The sequence below is a fragment of the Erinaceus europaeus genome, chromosome 2 (assembly GCF_950295315.1).
Source record: "Erinaceus europaeus chromosome 2, mEriEur2.1, whole genome shotgun sequence".
Taxonomy (NCBI): Eukaryota; Metazoa; Chordata; class Mammalia; order Eulipotyphla; family Erinaceidae; genus Erinaceus; species Erinaceus europaeus.
Window position 1 is genome coordinate 63,533,082 of NC_080163.1, and position 24,656 is coordinate 63,557,737.

Below are 24,656 nucleotides of genomic sequence, written 5' to 3' on the forward strand. Positions count from 1 at the left end.
AAGCAGAACATTGATATGTAGATAATAAGAGACCTGACCATTGTATTAAGGAATACAGGGTAAAGCAGAGGAGTTGGCTTAATGTTTTAAGAAATGCTGAGCCCTTGGGGGCAGAAAAATGCAAGGTCTCTGGAGACAGGGAGTAAGCTAACATGGAGGCAGATGACTGAGGTCCCTACCTCTCCCAAGCTCAACCTCAGAGAGAGAGAATCTGACAGAGAGATTTGTTTCCTCAGTTTCCCATTTTTCAGTGGGAAAAAATCTCAGCATGCTCAACCTCGTTCTCACAGTATTCCCAGCAGGGTTGTACATAACCTTTCAAATTAGTCCTTTCATGTCCTTTGGATATTTCACATATATATATATAATTTTTATTTATAAAAAGGAAACACTGACAAAAGCCATAGGATAAGAGAGGTACAACTCTACACAATTCCCACCACCAGAACTCGATAACCCATCCCCTCCCCTGATAGCTATCCTATTCTTTATCTCTCTGGGAGCATGGTCCAAGGGACATCTATGGGGTGCAGAAGGTGGAAGGTTGGGCTTCTATAATTGCTTCCCACTGAACATGGGCATTGACAGGTCAATCCATACTCCCAGCCTACCTCTCTCTTTCCCTAGTCGGGCAGGGCTCTGGGGAAGCAGGGCTCCAGGACATATTGGTGGAATTATCTGCCAGGGAAGTCTGGTTGGCATCACTGTAGCATCTGGAACCTGGTGGCTGAAAGAAGAGTTATATATAATTTTTATTTATAAAAAGGAAACACTGACAAAAACCATAAGATAAGAGAGGTAGATCTATACACAATTGCCACCACCAGAATTCGATATCCCATCCCCTCCCCTGATAGCTCTCCTATTCTGTATCTCTCCGGGAGCATGGACAAAGGGACATTATGGGGTGCAAAAGGTGGAAGGTTGGGCTTCTATAATTGCTTCCAACTGAACAGAGCATTGACAGGTTGATCTATAATCCCAGCCTACCTCTCTCTTTCCCTAGTCGGGCGTGGCTCTGGGGAAGCAAGGATCCAGGACACATTGGTGGAATTGTCTGCCAGGGAAGTCTGGTTGGCATCACTGTAGCATCTTAAACCTGGTGGCTGAAAGAAGAGTTAACATATAAAGCCCTTCAGAGGATGGAATATTCTCTACCGTTGTTGATCTATGTTGAAGGCCCACGGAGGGGTCTATTGTGTTTTTCCTGATAGAGATGACCAGTAACAATGGAGAGAGGGATTTATTCTAGGTCTAGGCCCTTCTTGTCTGTTTGAGAATCTCAGAACTCCTCAACTATGGCCCCAGCTCTTGAAGTTGTCTGATAACGACTAAAGAGTCATTGTTAAAGTATGTAAGTCTCTTGCCCTTATTCAGCTTTTTATAATTGTTTTATTATTATCTTTATTTATTTATTGGATAGAGATAGCCAGAAATCGAGAGGGAAGGGGTAATAGAGAGGGTGAGAGACAGAGAGACTCCTGCAGTCTTGATTCACCACTTGTGAAGCTTTCGCCCTTGGGTCCTTGTGCATTGTAACATGTGCGCTCAACCAGGTGCACCACCACCCAGCCCGCTTATTCAGCTTTTGCAGTCATTGCTTTGATAAGGTTGGCTTTGGGGTGACTGAGGGAAGTGTAATAGGAAGTAGGAGAGTATCTAACACTAAGTAGACACTATTTCAATAGGAACTTTATGATGTCTTTTTAGGTCTTTCTACTTGCTTGCTGCATATACTGACTCACTGCAGACTATTGTGCACTTTTGCTTTCATGTATACATTTTGCCCTAATTTATGGATACAAGTGAACATATGCCCTATCTCATGGGACCTGGTCTATATCTAGGTTTTGGAACTTTTTTAGGAAGTGAACTACCTAAAATGGAATTACAGAATCGTATGAAAGGAAAGACCTCACCGGAGTAATGAGACTGAAGGGTTGACATTCCACGCCTGAAGTCTCTGGACACAGTATGAAGTGAAGCATGCTGAGGTGGCATTTGTTACATTGATTAGATTGGGATCAACAGATGTGATTTCATTTAGTATGGATTGAAAGAAGCATGGAGGAAAGCGAGCCCTACCCTATAGGTTCCAGGACTGGGAAACTATATAGGCTCTATAGAGGAAGTGGGAGGTTCCTGCTGTCTTAGGGTTTAAGAAGGCAATAGATATTGCTGTAATCAAATTATTTGGAAATTGAGTTAACTTTGAAAATCCCTTTGTTAGGATTTGCTGTATCATACATAACATAATTTAAGTCCTTTGATATTATTTGTATATAGCTGTGTCTTAGAGTAATGTCACCAGTTGTTTCTGTTCTCCCTGTTCTACAGGGCAATTCCTGTTTTGATTCTTGCTAACTCCTTTGTTTAAGACAAGACTCAAGGTTCTGCCCATGGTTTTCTATTTATTTATCTTTTATCTGTCATATGATGTCCACAGCTTTATCTCTGATGTCTATATCTATGATTTATACATACTAGCACTAATGAACAGAACCTATTCTAAAGTATGGTGGTGAGGAGTCACTGCTTAGCTCTTACTCACTCTAAAGCTAACTTTATCAAAGCAAGGACTGCAAAAGCTGAACAGTGGCAAGAGACTGGCATACATTAACAATGAGTCTTTAGTCACTATCAAGCCACCCCATCAGCTGGGGGCCTATTCGGGGAGTCCTGAGATTCCCAAACAGACTTGATTGGCCTATAACTTGAATAAATCCATCTCTCTATTGTCACTGGTAATCTCTATCAGGAACAACAAACAGAGCCCTTTGTGTGCCCCATAGGACCTTGCCCTCAACTTGAATCAACAACGGTAGAGAATGTTCCATCATCCAAAGGGAGGATAGACAACATACTCTATGCTACACCTGAATAAGATGGGTAATAAAAATGGAATAGCTTGGAACATTCCTACTCATGACCACAGAATGTGAGCTAATATCTACAGGGATGCAGAGGTCACATAGACTGCTAATCTAAATATGGGCCCTTGACCAAATCAAATCAGTAGGATTTACAGTCAACAGTAATTATATACCTTTCCCATATTTGGGAGCTACTCTCTTCCCTGATCCAGCTTTCTGGTCCTTTTTCCAGCCATGACATCATCTCCCCAGACAATAACTAGGATCCCCCTGCATATCAATTTTCAGGCTGAGGGAAAACAAAACAAAACAAAACTAGTATAGCCACAGGCCCTTTAAAATATAACTAAAATGTGGCTACTAGCTATCTACAAAATGGAGACCCCCCCAACTCTTCATCTGCACTATTCCAGCCTTTAGGTTCATGATTAGTCAACAATTTGTTTGGCTTTATATGTTAACTCTCTTTTCAGCCACCAGGTTCCAGATGCTAGCATGATGCTGACCAGACTTCCCTGGACAGACAACCCACCAATGTGTCCTGGAACTCTGCTTTTCCAGAACCCCTTACCACTAGGGAAAAAGAGAGGCAAGCTGGGAATATGAATCAACCTGTTAATGCCCATGTTCAGCAGAGAAGCAATTACAGAAGCCAGACCTTCTATCTTCTGCATCCCACAATGACCTTGGGTCCATACTCCCAGAGGATTAAGAATAGGGAAGCTATTGGGGGAAGAGAGGGGATGCTGAGTTTTGGTGGTGGGAATTATGTTGAGTTGTACCCCTCTTATCCTATTTTTTTAATATTTCCTTTTTATAAATAAATTTTTAAAAAGAATGTATGCTTAACATTGTTTTTTACTAAAAGTTTTTTGAATTACTTGATGCATAGGTATCACAGTTATTGTATCTTTATTATGGATTATACTTCTAACATTATGAATGTCTTTATCTTGGTTATTACTTTATGCTTTAGTTTCTATTATCATGATTGTGCTACTTTTCTTTCATTTCATTCTAATCTGATTTTTCAACCCTGACTTTTAACTTCCTATGCCATTTTAAATGTGTTTCTTGTAAAAAAAAAAAAACTATTATTACTGGGTTTAGTTTTTTTTATGCTTCTGAAAATCTATCTTTTACCAGGAAAATTTAATCAGTATGTATTTTGACATTCCCAGAACTTTTACTCTGGGTTCATTTGCTTTGTGTTGTGTTTTCTTCTTCAGATTTATATGTATGTATGTACACAATACTTACATATAAATTAAGTGAAGTATAGAGTTCATAGTAGTGACCATTGACTTTTGCTAAGAATATTCTCAGTTTTGGTGGTGGGAACTGTGTGGAGTTGTGCCCATCATCCTATGGTCTTGTCAGTGTTTTAATTTTATAAATAAACATTAAAAAAAAGAAATTCTACTTGCTAAATAAAATGAGAATTAATTAAAAAGAGACTATTCTTGAAACTAGATTCTAGATGTAAAAATTAAGCCTTATTTTACTTTTCCTAACAAAAATATAAAAAAAAAATTATCATGATCTATGTCAAAACTAAGACATACTTGTTGTTTTCGCTGGGCTGGCTTCACGGGTGGGAGACAGAGATGACCAGAAACTCATGGCTGAGCTGAGAACGCAGTTTAATCTTTATTCATGAGTGGGCAAGCAATCCAACAACCTAATCACAACACAATGGGCACCTCCATCTCTCTCCTCCAGCCGCAGCATCCGGAACCAAGGAAGTATGTAGGATATGGGGTGGGGAGAAGGAAGAAGTGCGGAACTAGCAAGGACTAAACTAAAATCTCCTGGAGGCAGGGGGAGTGAGACCGAACCAATGTAACAGAATGACCATGTAAATAGACCACAATGTCAAGCAATGTAACAGAAGGGATCCCAGAAGCAGAACTAGAAGCATACCAACACATACTCTTAACCTTCTACAAGAAAAAAAAAAATCTATCTGGTGAGATATCATAACGACTATGCAAAAAGACTTTCATGCCTGAGGCTATGAGGTCCCAGGTTCTAGCCCTAGTACCACTATAAACCAGAGCTGAGCAGTGCTCTGGTGTCATGAGCAATGTATCAGAGTAAGGATTCACTCTCACTTGGAGAGCATGTCAGGGTTAAGCAATAATTCTTGAGAAGGGTCACACAATTCATACAACAGTCAACCGGATACCTCTCCTTACTTAATAGCTATTTGCAGGTAAGGCTCACAATGTTGTCACCAGTTGCTGTGTCACCGAACTGATGGTTCTTTGTCTGCTGGCATGACCTGATGAACGAGGGTCTCTGGAAGCTGGGGAAGCTGTTACTTGGCCTAGCCATATGTGTTTAAGTCTTTAGCAGCACCGGCAACATCCCAGTCAGTAACAGTGAAGGTGCTTCATCCAGTTGGTTTCTGAGCCTCTACTTATACTAGCTTGCCTCTGGTGTTCCAGGTTACACTACCAGTGGCCAATCATGTTTGGGTTGACATCACTGACATCATAGTATTTCTTATCCTACTGATACATATGTTTCTATTTTATCACACTATGCAGGTACACGATGGTTACTAGGGTTACATTTACTACATTTAGTCTATCTCAATCTCTGTGTGTGTGTGTGTGTGTGTGTCTTTTACTCTATTTCTCTTTCAATAAAGTAAATATTAAAAAAAATAAATACCCTTTATATTATCAGGTGGAATGTAGAAAATGAAGACCCAATCTACACAATATTCTATTACACTTTGTGTATTCACTTCTATTTTTATTTATTTTATTTGTTATTGGGTAGAGATGGAGAGAAATTGAGAGTGGAGAGGAAGATAGAAGGAAAGAGACAGAGAGATACCTGTAGTACTGCTTCACCACTCTTGAAGCTTTCCTCCTGTGAGTGGGGACCAGGGTCTTAACCCAGGTTCTTGCACACTGTAGTGTAACTAGGTGTACCAATGCCTGGCCCTTTCTTTCCTCCCTTCCTTCCTTTCTTTCTTCCTTCCTTCCTTCCTTCCTTCCTTCCTTCCTTCCTTCCTTCCTTCTTCTTTCCAGAGAAGCAAGTGGCACCAAGCCCTAGCAATAGCCCTGGAGGGAGGGAGAGAGGGACATATATAGAGAGAGACATAGACAGAGAGACAGAGATAATGATAGAAACCACTGCACTGAACCTTCCTCAATGTTGTGGGTGCTAGACTTGTACTTGAGTGGAGGATATGGCAAAGCAGTACACTATCCAAGTAAGACTTTTTTGTTCTTTGTATCTCATAAGAAAGTGAGTGTTGTGTGGGTCAAGATTAATTATGTTGCTCTGGAGTTTCTGCAAGAATCCAGATAATTCTGAGTCTCTCATTTGCTACCAGGGTTATTTATTGCTAGGGCTCAGTGCTGGCTCTTCAACCCCACTGCTCCCTGTGTTTGTTCTTTCACATTTTATTTTTATTTATTTCTATTTTATCTGCTTTGTCAGAAATTGAGAGGGCAAGGGGAAGATAGAGAGGGATAGAGAAAGCATTAACAGCTGATCTGGTTCACACAGAATGTATATCCTCCTACCTACTACATATCATTCTTTAGTGGTGTTTATATTTCTAACATGAATGGTGTAATGTGTTTTACAATATTATAATACTTTAAAGAGTATACAGTCACATATCTATAACCAGATGTATACAACTCACTGCACTCACCACCAACTGACCTGGTTTTTAATCTAGGGATGCAATCAATAGTAAGGTACACTTCCTGCTCTTGCAGTGCTCACAGAGTTCCAGGTACAGAGGAAAAAAGACTGTCATAGGATCTTAGACACTATTCCTCTGTGTGAATCCAGAGTAGTTTTGGCCACTAGAACATAGCCCATGTCAGTTTTATATCCAAGCCTTTACTAACTGGCACAACTGGTAGTTTCCAGTTCCTTTCTCTCACAAAATCCAGGTCCACCCCAATGACCACACTTCAAGGTGACCCCTCTGCCTAAAGGACAATGAAGCTGCAAGGAGAGGAGGTAAACATCATGCTGATCCCTGTTGGGTAGTTGCCATCTCCCCCTGGCTTCTGCTTAACCATATGCCTATATAGGGATTTTACTGATCCAAAGCTTTGGTCTATTTACATAAATCACTTTTACATAAAGCACTCCAGGGCATTGGTGGTTCTATGATAGGATTCTCTCCTGCTCCACCCCCTCCTTGTCACACACTGATCCCTTCTTTGTCACACTCTGATTTTCACCAGTCACTTTTCTCTCCACCCTCTCTATATCACATCCTGTTTCCACCCTACTTGGAGAGTATAAAAACAGCTGCTCTTCTGATTAAAGACACTTGGAAATTGCTTTCCGGCTCCGAGGGTTCCAGAGTGTATCTCCTGCGGAAGTTGGTGCAGCACGAGTTCCTGATCCCTCTCCCACACAGCAGCCTAGATCAGCTCCAGTTGAGTTCTCTCCAACCCAGAGAGCACTAGCTCGGGAAGAAGTACCCTCAGGCTATCCCGGCAATCCCTGCCTTCCTGCTGTCCTCATCCTGTGCAAATAGGTGTCTGAAACTGACTAGGCTTTTATATGAAAACAACCACTGATTAGACACTGGCTGATGAGTCTATGGATACCACCTAGAGTAAAGGATTCCCTCAGCAGGCTCTGGCCAAATTCCTTACCCACTATTCTGTTAGATAAAATTAAATGGTTCTTGTAAGTCACTTAATGTTGAGATACTTCTCTACACAGAAATGGATTGCCAGGAAAGCATGTTAGGTAAACAGATAATTATAAAACAATATGAAAGGAAGAGGGAGATGATTGAGAAGAGAGACAAAGAGGTGCCACAGACCTGATTCACTATTTATGAAGATTTCCTCCTGCTCATGGGACCAGGGGGGCTTGAACCTGGGTCCTTGAGTACTGTAACATGTGCACTTAACCGGGTATGCCACCAAGCTTTTTACTCTTTTTTGAGAGAGCTGGAGAGGGAGAGACAAATAGAAGAGAAACCACAGCACAACTGCACTGTCCATAGTGTTCCCCTCCTGGAGTTTGCTGACAAGCTCAGGGCCTTTTGCATGGTAAATCACACTTTACCTGCTGTGTTCTCTCCTTCCCTCTCTAATGCTATCAATTTAGCCTTTATGCATTCTGTAATGTTCTTAATTTACATAAGAATGAATTGAGACCCCAATTTTACCTCCACTCACAAAAGCAAATTTTTGAAATGAGCTCAAGTTTTAAATGGAGTTTAACAGTTGAGGCACCACCTCCAGTCTGTTTTAGCAACAAAAAGATGGTTGAAAGGAGGAGAGGACTCCCCTAAGATTCACAAACTGAGTATCCATTGCTATGGCCCTCAGAGTCTGGAACAGCAGGGGGAAGGCCCTGTGTTGACACCTGGGACTAGAGAACTGACCAGGAATCTCAGGAGAAGAGCTACACCTCAGCGACCTAGCAGTGGGGCTGTATAGAGGGAGCCTTTCCACATTGTTCTGCTGATGAAAAAATTGTGAATAATTTCCTCAGAACCTACAGACTATAAACTGGACTTATTTGGAAACTCACAGGGCCCAGAAGCACTCCCCGGCTTGGCAGAGAAGCTGAATTGAGCTTGGAGCTTTGGATCATTGGGGTGTAAGAGCCTCTTTGAATAATCACTGTATAATTTCTCCCCCCCCCTGCTTTATCTATTGGTCAGGAGTGAGTGATTAAGCTAAGAAGTCTACTTATAGTTTAAAAGCCCTGAGGCTCCCATAGCCTACAGGGAAGAAAAAGAACAAACGAGGCTTTTAACAGCCTCTGTGCTCCAACTCAGGGATTGAAATTATATTGAAACAACTGTTAATTTCCACATTTTTGAATCCTTTAAGTACCTTAGTTAGACACAAGTCAATCCAGGCAAGAGTGATCAATAATTTGAATAGTACTGAGAGAGGGACCTCATGATATACTATATAGAATGGTTAAATGATTCAGTACATGTTTGATGTATAAACCACAGAACAACGAATGTAAATGTGGTTTCTTCGAAAGAGTGAACAAAATCAACAAACCTTTAGCCAGACTCACAAAACAAAAACAGGAGAAGACCCAAATAAATCAGATCATAAATGAAAGAGGAGATATCATAACAGACACCACAGAAATTCAACATATCATGTGAGGCTTCTATGAACAACTATATGCCATCATTGATCTTTTGTATGGTTTTCTTATTTTCAATGTTATTTATTTCTTCCCTAACTTTAGTGATTTCTGTCCTGGTTGCCTTAGGGTTCCTTGTTCTTCTTCGGTGTCTTTAAGATGTGCAATAAGGCTGTTTGTTTGTGCTTTTTCTTGTTTCCTAATATGTGCTAGTATGGCTATGAACTTTCCACTCAGTACTGCCTTAGCTGTGTCCCAAATATTTTGATAGCTTGTGTCTTCATTTTCATTGAACTCTGGGAAACATTTTGATTTCTTCCTTTATTTCCTCTTTGACCCAGTAGTTGTTAAGTAGTGTACTGTTGAGCTTCCACATTTTGGGACTATTACTAATCGTTTGTTGATTGTTCAGTGTTAGTTTAATTCCACTATGGTCTGAGAAGATGCTTGGGATGATTTCAGTGCTCTTGGATTTGCTGATGCTGTCTTTGTTGCCAAACATATGGTCTATCCTTGAGAATGACCCATGTGGATTGAGTAAAATGTGTATTCCAGATTCTTGGGGTGAAAGAATCTGAAGATGTCCTATAGTTCTAGTCTGTCTATCTGCTCATTTGGCTCCCTCATTTTTAATTGATTTTCTGCCTGAATGATCTGTCCATTTGAGAGAGTAGGGTGTTGAAGTCACCTACTATGACTGTGTTGTTGTTAATATATTGCTGTAGTGCTTTTATTAGATGTTTGATGTATTTAGATGGCTTCTTACTGGGTGCATCAATGTTAATATTTGTTATGTCCTCTTGAATTGACTGATCTTCTGAGCATTAAGTAATATCCATCTCTATCTTTTTAAATTTTATTTTTTAAAGTATATCTTGTCAGATATGAGAATAGCTGTCACTGCCCATTTTTTGTGAGCCATTGGCTTGTATGATATTTTTTATCCTTTCACTTTGAGCCTGCACTTGTCCTGTTGAGTTAGGTGGGTTAGACAGCATATTGTTGGGTTGTGTTTTCTGATCCATCTTCCTACTCTGTACCTTTTAATAGGTGAATTCAGGCCATTGACATTTATTGATATCAAAGACTGAAGATATTTTAACACCATTCTTGTAGAGTTTTAGAGCATTCTGATATATGACCTATTTATGGTGATCTGACTATTTATAGGAGACCTTTCAGAACTTCTTTCAGGGCAGGATTGTTAGTAGTTGATTCTTTCAACTGTTGCTTGTCTGAGGAGGTTTTGATGCCTCCACCTAGTCTTAATGACAGTCTAGCAGGAAATAGTAGTCTTGGTTGAAAGCCTTTCTCATTGAAAATGAGATAGATACTTGATAGATATCTTGTCATTCTCTGCTGGACTGTAGTGTTTGTGTGGAGAAGTCTGCTGCTAATCTTAAGGGTTTTCCTCTGTAGGTGACTCTCTTTTTTTCTCTTGCAGCCTTCAGGACCCTTTCTTCATCCTTATTCCTTTCCATTCTACATATGATGTGTCTTGGTGTTTTTAAGTCTGGGCTAATTCTGTTTGGGACCCTCTGGGCTTCTTGAACCTTTAAGAGTTTTATGTTGTCTAGACTAGAGAAGTTCTCAGCTATTATGTCCTGAAGAATGCTTTCTTACCCTCCCTCTCTTTTTCCTCCGGTAAGCCAATAATGTGTATATTATTTCTTTTGAATTAATACCATAGGTTTCTGTTGTTGTTTTTAGTATCTCTTAATCTCTTTTTGATATTCCTTACTTCTTTTTTAGTTGTCTCTAATTTGTCCTCGATCTTGCTATTTCTGTCTTTAGCCTCATTTATTCTATTCTCTCTCTCCTCTACTGTTTTCTGGAGTTAAACTATTTTGTTACCCTGTTCTTCCTCTGGTAAGCCAATAATGAGTATGTTATTTCTTTTTTTATTTTTTTTACTTATAAAAAGGAAACATTGCCAAAACCATAGGATAAGAGGGGTACAACTCCACACAATTCCTACTACCAGATCTCCATATCCAATCCCCTCCCATGATAGCTTTCCTATTCTTTAACCCTCTGGGTATAATGACCCAAGGTCATTGTGGGATCCAGAAAGTTGAATGTCTGGCATTTGTAATTGCTTCCCTGCTTAACATGGGCATTGACATGTCAATCCATAATCCAAGCCTGCCTCTCTCTTTCCCTAGTAGGATGGGGTTTGGGGAAGTGGAGCTCCCGGACATATTGTTGGGGTTGTCTCTCCAAGGAAGTCTGGTAAACATCATGCTAGCATCTGGAACCTGGTGGCTGAAAAGAGAGTTAACATACAAAGCCAAACAAATTGTTGACCAATCATGGACCTAAAGGCTGGAATAGCGTAGATGATCAGAGAGCCAATGCTTTCATAGGATAAAACAGGAGGTGGCAAGTTGGAAGCATTAATGGCTAGGAAAGGGAGTGGAGAAAGGCAAATGCATGCTGGGAAGGTAGAAGTTTCCTTAGCAACAATTGTAAGGGTTTTAACCAGTAGGATTAATGTTACCCTGCAGGCAGGTTGGGTCTTGAGGTAGAAAGAAGATAGATCAATGGGGTGGGTCGTGATCTTTCAGGCAAAACAATGATTATGTAAATAGGCCATAGTATCATCAATACAGGATGGAGTAGGGGGGCCTGGCTTAATGCCACACACACACACACACACACACACACACACACACACACACACACATATATATATATATAGAGAGAGAGAGAGAGAGGGAGAGAGAGAAAGATAGACACTTCCAGACCTGCTTCTTGTTTGTAAAGTGACACCCCCTCCCCACAGGTGGGGCCTGTGGCTAGAAACTGAATACTTGTGCAGGTCCTTGCTCTTTGTATTATGCGGGCTTAACCTGGTACAGCACTGCCAGGCCTTCCTTCATTGATTTTTCTACTGATCTGATGAGCTTTATCACTTGCCTTAGCAAGTATTGGCCAAGCTTGACTTGGCTCAGTATTATGAAGTGAAGTTGAGGTGTTGGGACCTATGTGATGAAGATCAAAGAGCAAGTAATAGAGATAGTTTAAAATAGTCTTTAGAATTAATCACTGTTGTCAGGGAGAAGTTTTACTAGAACTTACAATTTCAGAAACACTTCCCCAAAAGAGAACATTTAAAAAATCAATGAAATTCAATGCACTATAGTGCATTAAACATCAGAAATGAGTGTTATTGGGCTATATTAAAATTATTATTAAGTTCCAACCAGATGCAAATCATGGTGGTGCAGTGTGGACTAAAAGCAAGATTAAAATGAAGAAATTGACCTTAAAAATCATCTGGTCTAGTTTTATCATGAGACATAAAAGTTTAACAGTCATAAAAGATATAACTATGAAGAAAATTACAGTCCATTATAGACCAATTTTTGAGTATTGTTAGAAATATAGTTTTATGAAGGACTCAAAATGAAATTACCTTGAATAACCTCTGGAAGAAATGCTGGAGTGACTATACTGTGTTACTTCAGAGGAAAAACTGACATTACTGATGGGATATTAACTATTAGGGAAAAATAAGATTATTACAAATATATTGGTATTTCAATTTATTTATTAAATTACTATTTTAAAATATTTTTTGATTAAAATGATTTTTCTTCTATATTCTCAGTTAGAGACTAAAGATAAATAAAAGTTCCATTAACTGTCATATGTGTGTCCAAAATTAAATGGAGGTCTTTATAGAAATATGTGTTATTGTTTCATATATCATCCACTTCTGGGGGTGTTTGAAGAAGAGAAAAAGGTAATCTTGGAGTGTTTTAGCTGCTTGCTTGCATTATTTTGCTAACTATTGAAATGTAAACCTTTTTAAAAAGATATATGTGACTCTAGGTTTCACATATGCTTGTCCTTCCTTCCTTCCTTCCTTCCTTCCTTCCTTCCTTCCTTCCTTCCTTCCTTCCTTCCTTCCTACCTTCCTTCCTTCCTTCTTCCTTCCTCCCTCCCCCACCCCTTTCTTTCCCATCCAGGGTTATAGCTCGGGCTCTGTGCCTGCACTATGTATCCATTGTTCAGTTCACCTTCTTTTTTCCATTGTTTTTGCTGCTGCTGCTGTTGTTGGATGGGACAGAGAAAAATCGAGAGAGGAGGGGAAGACAGAGAGGGGGAGAGAAAGATAAACACCTGCAGACCTGCTTCACTGCTTGTGAAATGACTCCCATGCAAGTGGGACATGGTTCCTTGCTCTGGTCCTTTTGCTGTACTGTGTGTGTGTGTGTGTGTGTGTGTGTGAGAGAGAGAGAGAGAGAGAGAGAGAGAGAGAGAGAGAGAGCAGCACCAAAGCTTTCTTCAATGTAGTGTAGCCTGGGTTTGAACCTGGGTTGCATACCTGGCAAAATAGTGAGTTATTTCACCAACTAGTTTTCAATGAACTTTTTCAACAGAAATATTGGGCTTGCCTTAGATTTACTGTAACTGTCTTTCTCTGAAAATGTATTTGGTTATTTCTCTGTTCCATTTATTCATCTTAAGTTTGACTGTTTGCATCTCTTTTATTATTATTTTTTAATTTACAATAAACCAGAACATTGAAAACTCAGTCTTCTGAGCTGCTGCTTTGATCTATTTACAATATTGATTCTGCCTTTACGAACCCCTAATATGTGTTCAAGTTGTATAAATATATTTCAATTCTTTATAATCTTTATTTCATCCCTATTGTCTTAACGGTTAATATTTAACTTCCCTTTCACAGATTATACCTATACTTGGATACCATTGAGAATTTAAACAATATTAAGCTATATATTTTCAAAATATATTTTTTGTTTCTTGCACTTGATAAAAACTATGTACTTGTCCACAAAGGTTGGACCAATTGACATTCACACGAGCAGTGCAGGAGGGTTCCTTTTCCCCCATAACCTCTCCAGCATTTGTTGCTGCTACCTTTTCAGATGTATGACATTCTCACAGGAGTGAAGTGGTATATCATTGTTGTCTTTGTTTGCATTTCTCAGACAACTAATGACTTGGAGAATTATTTATTTATTTTTAAATTTCTTTATTGGGGAATTAATGTTTTACATTTGACAGTAAATACAGTAGTTTGTAAATGCATAACATTTCCCAGTTTTCCATATAACAATACAACCCCCACTGGGTCCTCTGTCATCCTTTTTGGACTTGTATTCTACCCCCTATCCACCCCAGAGCCTTTTAATTTGGTGAGATATGCCAATTCCAGTTCAGATTCTACTTGTGTTTTCTCTTCTGATCTCGTTTTTCAACTTCTGCCTGAGAGTGAGATCATTCCATACTCATCCTTCTGTTTCTGACCTATTTCACTTAACATGATTTTTTCAAGGTCTGTCCAAGATCGGCTGAAGACGGTGAAGTCACCATTTTTTATAGCTGAGTAGTATTCCATTGTGTATATATATCACAACTTTCTCAGCCACTCATCTGTTGTTGGACACTTGGGTTGCTTCCAGGTTTTGGCTACTACAAATTGTGCTGCTAAGAACATATGTGTACACAGATCTTTTTGGATGGCTGTGTTGAGTTCCTTAGGATATATCCCCAGGAGAGGAATTGCAGGATCATAGAATAGGCCCATTTCTAACCTGAGAATTCTCCAGACCGTTCTCCACAGAGATTGGACCAATTTACATTCCCACAAGCAGTAAAAGAAGGTTCCTTTGACCCAACAACCTTTTCACCATTTGCTGCTGTTACCTTTTCTGATGTATGACAGTCTCACAGGAGAGAAGTGGTATCTCACTGTTGTCTTTATTTTCAGTTCTCTGATAATCAAATTTTTGAGCATTTTTTTCATGTGTTTCTCAGCCTTTAGGATCTCTTCTGTGGTGAATAGTCTGTCCATGTCCTCTCCCCATTTTTGGATGGGGTCATTTGTTTTCTTGTTGAGTTTGGCAAGCACTTTATATATTTTTGTTAATAGACTCTTGTATGATGTATGGCTTGTAAAGATCTTCTCCCTTCTCTCAGAAGGCTAGAAATAGGCCTACCCTATAACCCTGCAATTCCTCTCCTGGGGATATATCCTAAGGAATAAAACACACCCACTTAAAAAGATTTGTGTATACCTATGTTCACAGCAGCACAATTTGAAATAGTCAAAGCCAGGAAGCAACCCATGTGTCTAACAACAGATGAGTGGCTGAGCAAATTAAGGTCTATATACACATTGGAATAGTACTCAGCTATTAAAAATGGTGATTTCAACTTTTTCAGCCCATCTTAGATGGAGCTTGAAGAAATCATGTTAAAGGAAATAAGTCAGAAACAGAAGGATGACTATGGGAAGAGAAAGAACCTAGTTCCTAGACAGACTAGTTGAGGAAAACATGTATGGGTGGAATGATGTGAAAGGAAGAAAGAAAGAAAAGAAAAGAAAGGAAGGAAGGAAGAAAGAAAGAATGAGAGAAAGAAAGGAAGAAAGAAAGAGAGGGAGGAAGGGAGGAGGAAACTTACTACAGCAGAAACCATTGCTTGAAATTAAAAAATGATAGTTGGCACCGACAGGAATAAGTTTATTAGGTAGAGCACAAGTACAGGTACTCAGTTTTGAGTCCCCAGCCATAACATGAGAGCACAATGCAAAACAGAATATTCATACACAGTGGAATGATGCTGCGGTATCTATTGTTTTTGTCTCTTTCCCTCCCTCACTATCTCATTTCCATCAAGTCAAAATTCAGTAGGAACAATATAATTATGCAGGGATGTAGCTCTAGTGATATCCTGGTGGCAAAAACAGATAAATAAAAGGACTCTTGCTTAGTGGTTGGCAAAAATCCTCTTCATCAACAGAAATTGAGAAAGAAGGTCTGAAAGGGAAACTAAAAGCAGGATCTGACTAAATTGAAAGTAGGGCACCAAAGTAAAAACCCTGTGGTGAGGGGTAGACACACAGATTCCTGGGCTGGTGGGGGGTGGGTGTTGGTGGGTGGGATGGCGCACAGTCTTTTGGTGGTGGGAATGGTGTTTGTGTACACTCCTAGTAAAGTGTAGTCATATAAATCACTAGTTAATTAATATGAGAAGGGGAAAATTAATTGTATGTCTCAGAGTTTTTAAAACACAGACTGAGTCTTTTTTATATATAGGCTGTGTATTTGATATGGGGACTCTCTCAAAAGCCTAGACCAAATAGATCAGAAGCAACCAGTGGCACAGCTACATACAAGATACTGGATACTATACAGCAAACCCTAACAAAAGGACTTTTCAAAGTTAACCCAATTACCAAATAATGTGATGATAACATTAACTATCCATTGTCTTTTGGAAACCTAAGATAACAGGAACCTCACATCTCCACTATAGAGCCTATATTTCCCCCAGTCCTGGAACCTTAGGATAGGGCCCACTTTCCGGCATGCCTCTCCCAATCCATATCAAATAATATTGCATCTGCCGATTGCAACCTAATCAACGCAACGATTGCCACCTCAACATGCTTCACTTCGGACTGTGTCCAGAGACTTCATGTGTGGAATGGCAACCCTTCAGCTTCATTACTCGGGTGAGACCCTTCCTTTCATCGTATTCTCTGGGATGCATTGGATCGACCTTCTCGTGGTGCATCCCGTGAGTACCCATTCATTGGGGAAACTGGTGATCCTTCCTAGCCGACTGAATCCACATGGATCCCAGTCACTTTCAAAGCCAGCAACAAGCAGCTCCTGACAGCTTTCAACCTGACCTGTTGACTGGCTACGGAAGAAGGGCAAACGCTAGAAGAAGAATCGTATTCTCTAATTCCATCCCAGGTGGCTCACTTTCGAACAAAGTCCCAAAACCTAGATATAGACCAGGTTCTGTGAGAGAGAGCATATGTTCACACATATCCATAAACTGGTGCATAATATATACCTGAAAGCAGAAGTACACTAGAGTTTGCAGTGAGTACCCCCCTAACACTTCCTCTCCACTATTCCAACCTTTGGGTCCATGATTGCTCAACAATTTGTTTGGCTTGGTATGTTAACTCTCTTTTCAGCCATCAGGATGCCAGCCAGACTTCCCTGGACTGAAGACCCCACCAATGCGTCCTGGAGCTCCGCTTCCCCAGAGACCCACCCTACTAGGGAAAGAGAGAGGCAGACTGGGAGTATGGACCTACCAGTCAACGCCCATGTTCAGTGGGGAATCAATTACAGAAGTCAGACCTTCCACCTTCTGCAACCCACAATGACCCCAGGTCCATGCTCCCAGAGGGATAGAGAATGGCAAAGCTAAAAGGGGAGGGGATGGGATATGGAGATTGGGTGGTGGGAACTGTGTGGAGTTGTACCCCTCCTACCCTATGGTTTTGTTAATTTATCCTTTCTTAAATAAAAAATAAACTGAAAAAAAAGAAAAAAGAAACATTCAGTGTGACCAATGAAACTTTTCATTGTGTCTATCTGAACAAGCTGTTGTGTCTCAGATTTTTAACTTTATTTTTCTCAGTAAAAAAGCATCAATCAATTTCTCTATCTGTAGAGAGATGGTAATTGGGGCTAGGTAATGGTGCATCCAGCTAAGTGCACATAGTACTAACTCAAAAACCTGGGCAAGGATTAGGTTTTGAGCCCCTGGAGTGGGTCCACTTCACCTACAGTGGATCCACTTCACAAGTGTATCTCTCTTTCTCTCCCCTATCTTCCCTCCCCTCTCAATTTTTCTCTGTTCTAGCCAACAAAATGGAAGATATAGTGACCAGAAGCAGCAAATTTGTAGTGCTGGCACTGAACCCCAGTAAAAACCCTAGAGAAGAGAGAGAGAGAGAGAGAGAGAGAGAGAGAGAGAGAGAGAGAAATTTGTTATGTTTTTCATTGCAGATTATTTCAGTGGAAAATGGGAAATGGTAAAGCAAGTGTTGGAATCAAATACTGTCTCCCTGAGAGTTTGTATCTCCCTGGAGTTTATAGATGATTAGATACAATAAAGATTTAATAAGTAGGTATAGGGAATCAAACATATTTTTAAAAAACATCCAGTAAAATCAATTTTACAAAAGTTTGCTTTTTAGAAATACATATGAAATACATATATTAATTCCTAGACACATTTCTAACACTTAGAAGATTCTTAGTGAATGTTTTTACAATGGACAAATGAGTAGGCTATTTTTAAGAAGACAGACATGTCTTTACCTGAATATACTCTTCTCTTAACTATCTCCCTTTTACATGTGAGTGTCTTTCTGTGTCCCCCCTCCCCTCCATATATATATGGATAACCTCCACGGTTATCACTCCTGATGACCATTTTTTTTCTTCACTTTATTGGATAAGCAAGACAAATTGAGAGGAGAAGAATGTATAGAGGGAAAGAGAAAGACACTTGCAGATCTGCTTCACAGCTTGTGAAATGTTCCTCCTGCAGGTGGGGAGCCAGGGACTAGAACTATCAGATATGCATTTGGAGATCCATACACTGGCAAAGAGAACTAAAATAAGAATAAACAAATTAGACTACATTAAAGTAAAGAGCTTTTGCACACTGAAAGAAATTTCCACAAGAGAAGGCAACTCAGCAACTGAAAGAAGAAATTTGTAAATAACACATCTGACAAGGGATTGGTATGAAAATATATGAAGAAGCTATACTCCTCAGCAACAAATAAAAAGGTGGGCTGAAGACCTGAGTAAATAGTTTTCCTAAGAAGGTATATAAGCACACAAATATTGAGAGACTTTACTTGACTATAAATTTGAGAATAAATGGGGGGGGGGTGTATGGTCTACAGACTGAAGGTTGAAGTTCTTTTTTTAAAAAAATTTTTATTTATAAAAAGGAAACACTGACAAAAACCATAGGATAAGAGGGGAACAACCCCACACAGTTCCCACCACAGAACTGCATATCCCATGCCCTCCCCGATAGCTATCCTATTCTTTATCCCTCTGGGAGTATGCACCCAGGGTCATTATAGGGTGCATTGCTTCCCTGCTGAACGTGGGTTTTGACAGGTCAACCCATACTCACAACCTGTTTGTCTCTTTCCCTAGTGGGGTGGGGTTCTGGGGAAGCAGAGCTCCAGGACACATTGGTGAGGTCATCTTCCCAGGGAAGTCAGGTTGGCATCATGTTAGCCGCTGAAAAAAGAGTTAACATATAAAGCCAAACAAATTGTTGACTAGTCGTGGGGCTGGCTACTCTGGATCATGTCTGCCTTTCCTGGTCATTGGGGAGACAGAGGTCAGAACGGCCACCCAGAGGTCCTGGGGTAGCTTAGTGTGCAAGGGCAAAGTGTGCAGAGAGACAGGGCAGTCAGCTCTGGGAAAGCCTCAGTGGGACAATTTGTTTATTGAAAGAAAAAGCAGGTAAATATATCCATAACTTGGGGAGAGGGTTGAGGTAACCATTAACCTAAACATAGAGCAACACAATGTGTAGTCACATTTTGACCAACAGACTGTTTGATTACAAGTAAAAGGTTACCACACAAGGTTTGGTCACAAGCTTTACAATGTACATTTTTTCAGAGGTAGCTTGCAGGCACTTTAGGGCAGTGTGGGGAAAGTGAGGCAGCTGAGCAATCAGGATGTTTGCTGGTGGTTTTAAGGTTAACCACACACAGTAATCCATGGCTTATAATTAAAGAAGGAAAGGGGGGAGGTGGCATATGTAGAAAGGTGTCCATATCCGGAAGCACAGCCATCATAAATTCCAGAAACAGGGGGACCTGCCCTTGTCCTATCCAAAGGGAGAGCTGGGGGGTCAACCCACTTGGACCTCATGGCAACAATGGCCTGGACTTTCTGGGACAGTGGGCTCTACTCTCCAACAACTAGTCATAAACCTAAAGGCTAGAATAGTTCGGAAGAAAAGTTGGGGGGTCTCTGTTTTGTAGATAGCTAGTAGGCCTATTTTAGTTATATTCCAAAGGGCCCATGACTATACTTTTTTTTTTCTCCTGAGCCTGACATCTGATATGCAGGTGGATCCAAGTTATTGTCTGGGGAGATGATGTCATAGATGGAAAAAGAACCAGAAAGCTAGATCAGGGAAGAGAGTAGCTCCCAAATATGGGAAAGGTATATAAATCTTCTTGACTATAAACCCCATCAATGTGATGTGATCTGGGGCCCATATTCAGCTTAGGAGCTTATGTGACCTCTGCATCTATGCTCCGTCTGAGGAAGATGGGTCCTGAAATTGGGGCAGCTTGCAATGTTCCTACTCATGAAGGTTTAAATTCTTTCTCTAAGGGTGGGGGTGAGGGAAGGACAGCATACTTGTTATGCAAAAGATTTGCATGCCCGAGGCTCTGACATTACAGGTTTAATCCCCTACACCACCATAAACTAGAGCTGTGCAGTGCTCTGGTAAAAATAAAATGAAATCAAACAAAATAGTGATTGAATGACTGGATAGGAGCTGAGGCATTGAACAGTAAGAATAAGAGTGATTCTTGTTTACTCTGCAAATAAAGCTAGGTTTCTCAGATAGAGAGTCTAGTTCTAGCCTACCTCTGAATAATGTCCTCAATCTTTATTTTTCAAGATGATGACATAATTAAAGGAGTGGAAATCAGTTCTCTGACTAATGAAGGAGCAAGAACCTTTCCTTCCTTTGTCTCCACAACCTCAGTTGACCCTCAGCTTAAAATGGTCCACATCCTGGGGTGGGATTGAGTGGCATCACACTGGGTAGCATGCATGTTCCTATGTACAAACACCAACATTCAAGTTTCCAGTCCCTACCTGTTGGGGGCAGGGAGTTTCATGGATAGATGATGAAGCAGTTCTACAGATTGCAGATGTCTCTCTCTCCCTACTACAAAAAAAAAAAAAAAAAAGAAAGAAAGAAAGAAAAGAAAAGGCTACCAAGAATGGTGGAGTCATGAAAGTACCAAGAATTAAGCCCCAGTGATAATTTTTTTTTCTTAAATATTTATTTATTTTCTTTTTGTTGCCCTTGTTGTTTTTATTGCTGTTGTAGCTATTGTTGTTGTTGTCATCGTTGTTGGATAAGACAGAGAGAAATGGAGAGAGGAGGGGAAGACAGAGGGGAGGAGAGGAAGATAGACACCTGCAGACCTGCTTCACCACCTGTGAAGCGACTCCCCTGCAGGTGGGAAGCCAGGGGCTTGAACTGAGATCATTAGGCCGGTCCTTGCGCTTTGCGCCATGTGCACTTAACCCACTGCTCTACCGCCTGTCTCCCCCCAGTGATAATTCTTATGGAAAAAAAAATTCACATGCCGGTATGTCCGGTATGCTCTACGTTCCCCACCTCCTGCCCTGTGAGTCTTTACTTTCCCAACACTGAGTGTGGGGTGGATTTGCTGGTGCTTAATACAACAAAGTGGAGAGCCAGATTTGAGCAAAGCCCTATTCTCCTTGCACCTTGCAAGAGTAATGAAGTAGATTTCCCTTTATTCAAAAGCTGGTGTGCCAGAGTATGGCTTTCTGTTGCAGCAAGCACCAGGCCCTCTTGTTAAATTTTGCTGGGTATTCTATAGTCTCTGATATTTCTTTGTGAAACAAGTCAAAAGAAAAGGGGTCCGTTACTGACTCTCTACCCTGTTGTGGGAATTTGTCGTTCCTGCTCCCATGCCTTTTCAGAAAGACCTTGGGACAGATGTTTCTCTCTAAACTGTTCAAATAGTCACACTGGGAGGACTTGGAATGACTTGGGGCTTGATTTGAACTTTGAGACAGAGACAGGTTGTGTAAAGAAGAAGGTTAAAAGAAGTGGAAACAAAGATTTGAGACAGCGGAAGTCAGACAGAACTTATGTAAACTAAACAGTAGATGAGCAGAGCAGAAGGCCAGACCTAACTGTATCCATAGTAACCAAATTTACTGCCATAATTTGTCTTTAACTACTTGTCACATAAGCTTCTGTAACCCTGACTAACTTCTGCCCTTCTGAAAGGCACCCCCCCCCCGCCCCCCGGTCCAGTGGTATATCTTATGCTGAGGCTACACTTTCCAAGACACAGCTATGCAGGAAAGATAACAAGTAAACGTAATAGTAACTAAGACAACCAGACCCTGAGCAATGGGTACAAGTCCTACCTCCTTAACCTTGCAGCCTCTGCTTCTGTAATGATGCTTTATGCTCTCAAGCCAGCACCTCCTATATAAGTTTGTAAGGTCCCTTTGTTTGAAGCTGGAGTTCTCAGAGAGATCTGAACTCTTGGACTGCATGTAAATAAACTTCCTTTCTCTTTTCACCCAACTCGGCTCTAGTCTTCTTGATTTACAGTAGAGTTCCTTAACACAGTGATTAGTGGTCAGAGTATTGAAAGTGGGTTTTTGACCTTTCTTACCCTTTTTTTCTTGTCACCTCCATTCCCCCCAGTCTAAATAATGAACTTTGAGGAAATTGTTTCCAAGGTCTGGGGCAGGTCAGAGTAATGGTCAGAGAGAATCATGAAGTGTCAAGATTGCCTGCTTCCAAGATGCCCTGTCTTCAAACAATTTCACTCTCTATTCATTGTTGCCTCAGCAGTTGCTGCAGAAACATTGCTTTCCCTAAAGGTCTTGTGGCTGGCAAAATTAGAGAAATTCATGCATGAGAATGAAAGACACAACCTCAGAGTTCATTGGAAATACTCTACCCATGGAAGGGAAGTCAGCAAAATGAGGAAAAGAACATTTTGAAGTTGACATTGAGAGCTGGCTTGTATTTATCTAAATTCACAGTGCTGTGAATTTGCAGGCTGCAAATTAATACTACAGGTCAGATTCTGAATAAGCCATAGGGACCAACATGATCCTACAAGCCTGGAAACTGAGAAGTCCTAATGGATCAGCTGTCACTTCCTCTGTGTGGCTGGCAGAGTTTGTGTCAAGTCATTACTCCACATTATCAAAGTCATGGGGTATGTTACATCTTTCAATAATAGTTACCATTTGGCAGGCTAGCACTTGTCTCCTTCCTTGCCAATTTGCAAGATTGTGTCTTTGCTGTTGGTAACCCAGCACAGTCCTAGTTTGCTCTGGAGCCCCATTCAATAGAGATATAATGAGAAAATAAATAGAAGATACCTATGAATGTTGGTGAGAAAAAGAAAAATTGTGGGGGCCAGGTAGTTGTGTTCCTGAGTAAGCAAATGCATTACCATGCCTTTGGGCCTCTGCAGTCTCCAATCCCTGCTGGGGAAAAGCTTCACAGGTAGTGACACCAGTGCGGCAGATGTCTCTCTTCCTATCTATCTCCCCTTTCACTTCTCAACCTCTCTTCCTCTTATAATAAATAAATAAACAAATAATAAGCAATAGAAAGAATATATGCTAGGAGCAGTGGATTCATTGTGCAGTTACCCAGCCCCAACAATAACCCTGGTTGCAATGTTTTTAAAGTTAATTTTTAAAAAAATGCATATTTGGGAAACAGAAGAAAAAAGATTTCTTTTTTTAAAAGTCCTGCTATTTCTTTTTTTAATTTAAATTTTATTTACTTATTTTCCCTTTTGTTGCCCTTGTTTTTATTGAGAAGAGAGAAATGGAGAGAGTAAGGGAAGACAGAGAGGAGGAGAGAAAGATAGATACCTACAGACTTGCTTCACCGCCTGTGAAGTGACTCCCCTTTAGGTGGGGAGCTGGGAGTTCAAACTGGGATCCTTACTGGTCCTTGCACTTTGCGCCACATGCACTTAACCCACTGGGCTACAGCCCAACTCCCCCCCCCCCAAAAAAAAAAAAGATTTCTAAGCAGCAGTGGAATGAAGTATAATGAGAGGAAAGTAGACTTTGTAGTCTTTGGTTCTCAATTTTTTTTTTTCTTTTTTTTATGGGGGGAGTACTTCAATGATATTATTATTATTTAAACCAGAGCACTACTCAGCTCTGGTTTATGGTCATGCAAGGGACTGAACCTGGGACTTTGGAGCCTCAGACAGGAGAGTCTTTTGTCTTTTTTGAATAACCATTATGCTATCTACCACCCACCCTAAGTGATATATTATCTATAAGAGTGTCAAAACAGTACTTAAAGCAGGGGAGCTGGTGTTGAGGTTGGGGAAAAAGCATAAAGGTTACCCAAAAGAATTTCATGCCTGAGGCTCTGAGGTTCCTGGTTGATTTCCGAGCACCCTCACAAGCCAGAAGTGAACAGTGCTCTTCTCTCTCTCTCTCTGTCTCTCATCTCTCTATATCTCTTTCATTAAAATAAATATATTTTTAAAGGACTAACAGTCAAAGTTGGCTTTTTATTGTTCTTGCCTAAGTAACTCTAAAGGATGCTACTGATAAACTATTGCTCTTACTAGAAGGACTGTACCCTTAGTCCTCCTTCAGGTGAGAGTGAATGAATCCAAATCTCCTACTAATGATGGAATGAGGCCCAGGTGTCTTGCTAAAGATCCTAGGAACAAAGCAGAGTGCTTCCCATGAACCAGATCTCTTTGCTGCCCTCTGGAGGCCATTGCATTCCATCAGTTTGCTTGACCCCAGGAAGAGAATTAAGTCAGTTGACACAATATATCAGGCTAACTAGCAAATTAAGAAAGTAAAAACAAAACAAAACAGACAAATAAGCAAAATCCACCATCTTCTGCCTTCAGTACCTGCTGTGTATCTGGGAATATTCTGCCTTCAAATTAATTTTTCTATCTACCCCCCCTTTATTTTTATTATTAATTATTTTACTTATTATTTTTAACCAGAGCATTGGTTAGCTCTACTTTATGGTGGTGCAGGGACTGAACGTGGGACTTCGGAGACTCAGGCATGAGAGTTTCTTTGTCTAATC